Source organism: Nyctereutes procyonoides, unplaced genomic scaffold (genome assembly GCF_905146905.1).
Source record: "Nyctereutes procyonoides isolate TBG_1078 unplaced genomic scaffold, NYPRO_anot_genome, whole genome shotgun sequence".
NCBI lineage: Eukaryota > Metazoa > Chordata > Mammalia > Carnivora > Canidae > Nyctereutes > Nyctereutes procyonoides.
In genome coordinates, this window is record NW_026575121.1 from 39,304,282 (window position 1) to 39,310,281 (window position 6,000).

General features: G+C 39.8%; 1 pseudogene; it reads right to left on the reverse strand.

Annotated features, from left to right (window-relative positions):
- Positions 1-5,235, reverse strand: part of LOC129516476 (SWI/SNF-related matrix-associated actin-dependent regulator of chromatin subfamily E member 1-like) — a 28,541-nt pseudogene extending 23,306 nt beyond the window's left edge.
- Positions 5,236-6,000: the final 765 nt, after the last annotated feature.

The following is a 6,000-nucleotide window of genomic DNA, read 5'->3' on the forward strand; positions in this document are numbered from 1 at the left end:
TCCTGATGTCCCTTAATCCCCTTCAGTAACTTAAGCATCCTTTGAAGAGCTGTTGAATCCACCGAGTTGATGATTATTTACTCAGTGTGTGTGTGTGTGTGTGTGTGTGTATACACAAGAATATATGTTCTTATACATTATATATACTGTTATAATATATATACACTTAACATATATACCATTATACTCAAGATATGAATAAAAGAAATAAGATAAATATTCACTGAATCAAAGAATTAATATATATTCAAAAGTGATAGCTAAAAACAGGCCAAATATAAATTAGACACAGTGTTCTGGAAAAATAATACAAGTATAATACAAACTGATGGTTTTGTGGGCTATAGAGATGACGCTATCATTTTTATGGTCTACAAAACCTCCTTATTTCCTTTTTTCCTTCTTATTTAATTTATCTCAGATTTTCTACACCAGTCTATGCTTTTCTGTCCTCCTCTTTTCTGCTCATTGGGGTTTACTTTGTGTTGATTTGTTATAAATTGGTAAAGAATGAAAGGTAGCTCCAGGGTCTTTCTCTTAGCAAGTGGATCTCAAAATCTGTTTTTACCTGTCTGCAGCAATTTGCCATCATTCACTATCTCATTTCATTGCCTATACCAAGAGATAGGATGGTGCTAGTGACCTGAGACTTGATATCTGAGACTCTGGAAGTTTCTGGGTTCTCCCTGGCTGTTTTGATATGTACGTGTCCCTGAACTATTTAAGGTGATGTTTGTACCTTTGTTTTCAAAAAAAGAAAAAAAGAAAAAAAGAAAAAAAAAGCAAATTAAAGTCAAATGGGATTTCACTAGGGCAGAGCTTGAGAGGAACATTCACTAAATGACTTTAACACTAGGAAAGTTTATTAACATATGAAAAGAACTAGATCTTCCCTTTCTTCTGTTGGTACATCCAAGACATTTCTTGAATAGACTACTATATTTTTTTACTGCAGGTAGCTCTTTCATTGAACATCCCCTAAAGTGATAGAGTAATTCAAACTGCTCGTCGTAAGAATGTATGAGCAAGTATGACATGGTATAAAAAGTGATCTAACTTTCCTGGGTGAACAAATATAAATTAGAATACACGTTTTAGGGAAGTTATATGTTTGTCTCAAATCCAGATGACAAAGACAAATTTTTCTAAGAGAACCTGGGAGCAAAAAAATGACTTTAATAAATGTTGCTGGAATTTGGGAATTATAGCCATTTAAAAATTCAAGAACTTAATTGTGAGTAAAACAGACACCATTTTGCTGTCATCAGAAAGTGCAGTTAGGGAGAGAACCAGTTATCAAAAATAAGATGATAAGTGTTACGAAGGACAAATGCAATGTACTGTAAATGAAAGCTCTAACTTAGTCTAGATAAATGTCCTTAGTATTTGCTTGAAAATAAAAACTTTGATCTTTTCATTGAGATCCAAAAGATGAGTGTTTGCTGACAAAAAAGGAGCAAAGTCAGGATGGTTGGAGCAGAGGCAACAGTGTGTGTGATGGCCTAAGGCAGGGAGCAGTATTGCTCACTAAGGGAAATGAAGGTCAGAGTGAAAGAAGAATAGAAAAATGTTAGACATGAAGCTGAAAAGTGAAGTGCAGACCCTAAAATGGTAGGCCTTGCACATGTTAAAAGTAGGGAAGTCACTGAAAAATTATAAACAAGAAAGATACTCAGATTTGCATTATTAAATGATCAATTTCCCTATACTGTAAAGATGTGCAGAACAGAAAAAAAGTGGGGCCACTTAGAAGGGTGTTGCATTAATTGAGGGAACAGTAGATGATCACTTGGATTAGGATCCTGGCAGAAAAGACGCTGAGAGAGGCAGAGCCTAAGAGCTATTTGGGAGGCAAAATCAATAGAGTATCAGACCTCACTGATATGCGGGATGAGAGGAGAGCGTCTTGAAGGATTCTCAGGTTTCTAACTTGTACAATTGGATGGATACTGTTATCGTTCATTCTGATAGGAATCATTAGAGGAAGACAGTGCAAGATCACTAGTGAGCATGGAAACATACAAGTAGGCAGTTATCCTGTTAAATGGGGCTAGAATTCAAAAGGGCTGAGGTGCAGACACATATTTACGTGTTTAATGTCAGAGTATATTCCTAACAACTGAAGCGATGGGTAGGGTGTGAATTAACTGAAGGACATTGAGTGAGGATCATGTGACCTGTGACAAACCGCAAAGAAATTCAACAGTTAAGGATTGCATAGAAAAAAATGACCATCCATGTGGTTGAGAAGGGAGAATTAAAGCATAAGACGAATGCCAGAAGAGGGTGGTATGGAATAAACCAAAGCAATATACTGTATTTTTTTTAAAGATTTTATGTATTTATTTATGAGAGGTACGGCGAGAGAGAGAGAGGCAGAGACACAGGCAGAGGGAGAAGCAGGCTCAATGCAGGGAGCCTGACGTGGGACTCGATCCAGGGTCTCCAGGATCAAGCCCTGGGCTGCAGGCGGCCCTAAACCGCTGAGCCACCAGGGCTGCCCATGCTGTCATTTTTATTACTGTTGTTATTTTGAATATTATTTTATTCAGAGGCAGTGGTTTAATGCTCACTTAGTACAAAGTGCTTCTGAAATACCAGACAAGGTGAAAGTTGGAAAATTTTCCCTGGACTTAGTGCTATGAAGAGCAGTGATCTGGAAAAGAAGAGCTCTCTAAGTAGAGGGGAGAGTTGACAGGATGGAATGGAGTGATGATTGAGAGCATAATGAAGAGATTTCCTTTCTTTCTTTCTTTCTTTTTTTTTTTCATTTGAAAAAGTGTTTAGAACACATAATACAAGGCAACGTTTATTCTTTCTTTTTGTCTTCGGGTGAGGGTCAGCTGGTGGCTCCTCACTGTGGTGCTATTGCTCTCGGAGACAGTGTTACTATCACTGGGCTCTTCCTCAACCACACTGTCGGCCCCCTCCTGCCCGCTGGCCTTGTCTTCAGGAGTAGATGTGCCTTCCTCATCATTCTCATGGCTTTCGTCACTTCATCAGGATGCTTTCATGGTGTCTCTGGGCCTCAGTCTTACTAGCATCTGGCTCCTCCTCAGGAACCACACTGCTCTGACTGCCTTCGGCTTGCTCTGCTGCTTCCTCCTTTTCCTCTTGCCTTTTGCAGGCCTGTCCCTCTGCCTGTGCAATTCCAGGGGCAATTTTCTTCCATACCCACCTTGACTTTCAGACTGAACAATATTTTTGAGTTCATTGTTAAATGAATCTGTCCTTTCCAGGAATTTCCTCTTCTTTTCTGGGTGCTGCTCCTCTATTTGAAGAAGTTCAGCTTCTAGTTTTTGCTACTAAGGACTGGTGGTCCAGTCACATTCTAGGTGCTGTGACAACTGACCAAACATGTGGTCCCATACTTTCACCGGGGATTTCACTGATGAGGCGATGATCTCTCTGAAAATGGATGCTTCACTGAATGCTTCACTAAAAAGCCAGTATCATAATCATCTGCATCTTAAGCTAGCTGAATGCTCATGCACGGTTCTCCTTTCTCCGTGTGAGACTGTCTCTGTCAACCTTCTTCCTCCAAAGCAGCTTCTGTATGACTTTCTGCATTTCTGTAAGCAAAGTATGCAGGGGAATTATGAGAGGTCTTCATAGATTCATTGTACTCTACCCTTTCTGCTTTGTATTCATTTAAATATTCTTGTTTTTCTTTACCAGTGAGATCTTGCCACATGCCACCAATAATCTGGCCAATCTCCTACAAGTTTAGGTCAAAGTTGGAAGCTTTTACTTGGTCTCAGAATTTTCTGCTGTACTTCATGTAGAGCATCAGTGTATTATCTGGTGGCTTTGGGTGTTTTGATCTTAATACCAGAGGATACATTGCCTGGCTGTAGGTGCATAGGTTTCCTCCCAGCCTGTAGTTGTAGGTGAGATAACTGCATGGATGGTATCCCACAGACCCTGGTGTGGTGGGAAAATTGGTGTTGCAGGAGTGAGGGTGTGAGGTGGGACATAAGATGGTCTTTCTGACACTTCAGAAGATTAAGTTCACGGTTCTGTAAGCCTGAATCTGAGACACAGAGGGTAGAAAAAGCGCCCACAGCTCCATCCTCGTTTCCCTTTTATGATGATGAAGTTATTTCTTAAATTGGGCCTGATAGGTAAGAATGCATGGTACTAGTTCGGTAGTAAACTGACCTAGGAAAAAAATGATTTTTTTATTATTATTAATGTATTTATTTTGTCTTTTAGGTTAAAGAGATTCCAGCCTGTTTCGGCACCAATGGAAAAGATAAAAAATAGAATGTAATAGAGAGGAAAGTGATTGATCTGGCCAAGGAAGAGGCAGGAGCAGCTGAATGCTGATTTTCTTTGTTCCTGAGAAGAAGTACAAAGAATTCCTAAAAGTGAATGTTGAAAACATTCTGACATCCTTTCTAAATGTTCATACAGATTAATTCACTAAATCCATAGCCATAGGAGGTAGGAGCATGGATAACCCCATTTTACAGATGAGTTAAATAAGTTGTCAAAAGCCAATTTTGTAGGTAATGGAACCAGGAATCAAACCTTGAAAGATGGGGACATCTGGGTGGCTTGGTGGTTGAGCATCTGCCTTTGGCTTGGGTCATGTCGGTCCCAGGGTTCTGGGATCAAGTCCTGCATCCGGCTCCCTGTGGGGAGACTGTTTCTCCCTCAGTTTATGTCTCTGCTTCTCTTTCTGTGTCTCTCATGAATAAATAAACTCTTAAAAACAAAAATTCAAAAGACAGACTCCAGCGTCAATTGACTAGTCACTACCCTATATTATCTCTCTATCTGGTCTTATCATTTTCCAGCTAATCTGTAAGAACTCTGAGGGAAACCTGTCTCATGCTTCCCCTGGGTTTCAATAAAGACAAATTTAATCTTTGTAATGAAATACCTATGCTTATTCCAATATTTTAGATAAACAAAAGTTTAAGGGAGATGAGAAATGCCTCAGTTTTATTTCATAGTACATGGTAAAGACCAATTTGAACCCAAATTGGTCTAAATTTAAAGCCATTGACCTTTTCCCTCACCAAGATGAATGATTTTCAAGTTCTCATGGTTGAAAGCTTCTCTCCTGCTGATCGCAGTTACTCCAACATTGATCTCCCAAGCCTGCTTTAAAAGAAACCTTTTCTTCGCACTCTCCTTTCCCCTCTAGAGCCCACCATGCTAATTCAAATTTGTTGTCCTCATGAGTGCTCCCTAGCACCCCATACCTACTTCATTCACAGCACACATCGTTGCATTATAATCATCTGGTTAATTATGAAACAAGATAACTGTTAACACTTTTTTTTTTTAATGAGAAAGGCTACCAGCTGCTACAGAGTAGTCTTGCTGAAAATAACCTGGAGCAGATCATGTAGATTATCAAACATTACTTATTTTGGTGTCTTAGCTTTATGAAGGCATTACATAGAGCGTGTATGAAGTTCTGGGACTTGGACAAAATCAAGAAGGATTGCCTTGAATTGATCCAGCATTATAGTAACACTTTGTGTGGAGAAAGGGTGCCATGTCTCATGTTTTTTGGGAAAGAAGACCACCCCCCCTCCAAGTACACCAGAGGAGGTTCACAGGGTGGGTAGTGTACTCTGAGCTGGTGGAGAGGGCTTGCTGATTCTTGTGGGGATCTTAGCCTGTTCTAAGGCTGGAACTCTTCTGAGGCTCACTAATATTTGCCAGGTAATAGCTGAACATGGGGGAAGGTAGTGAAAAATAACCAAGCTAGTCCTGACTTAGAGTGAGCTGCGGCAAACATGGTCCATCTTCTTTACTGGGCAGGACCAGGTCTAGAAAACATGTACTCTTTGACAGTAAGAAACAGTGACAAAACCCTAGCACTGAAAACCACACCCTCACTCCCTTTCTACAGACTCAAGTTTTTTGGGGCTAGCCTGTGGCAGGACATCTTAAGAGCTGAATAAGGGGTTAATCGGGAAAATAAGGATCATTGCTAGTTTATTACCTAATAGTTAAACTGGGCAAATGGATTCTCTTTTG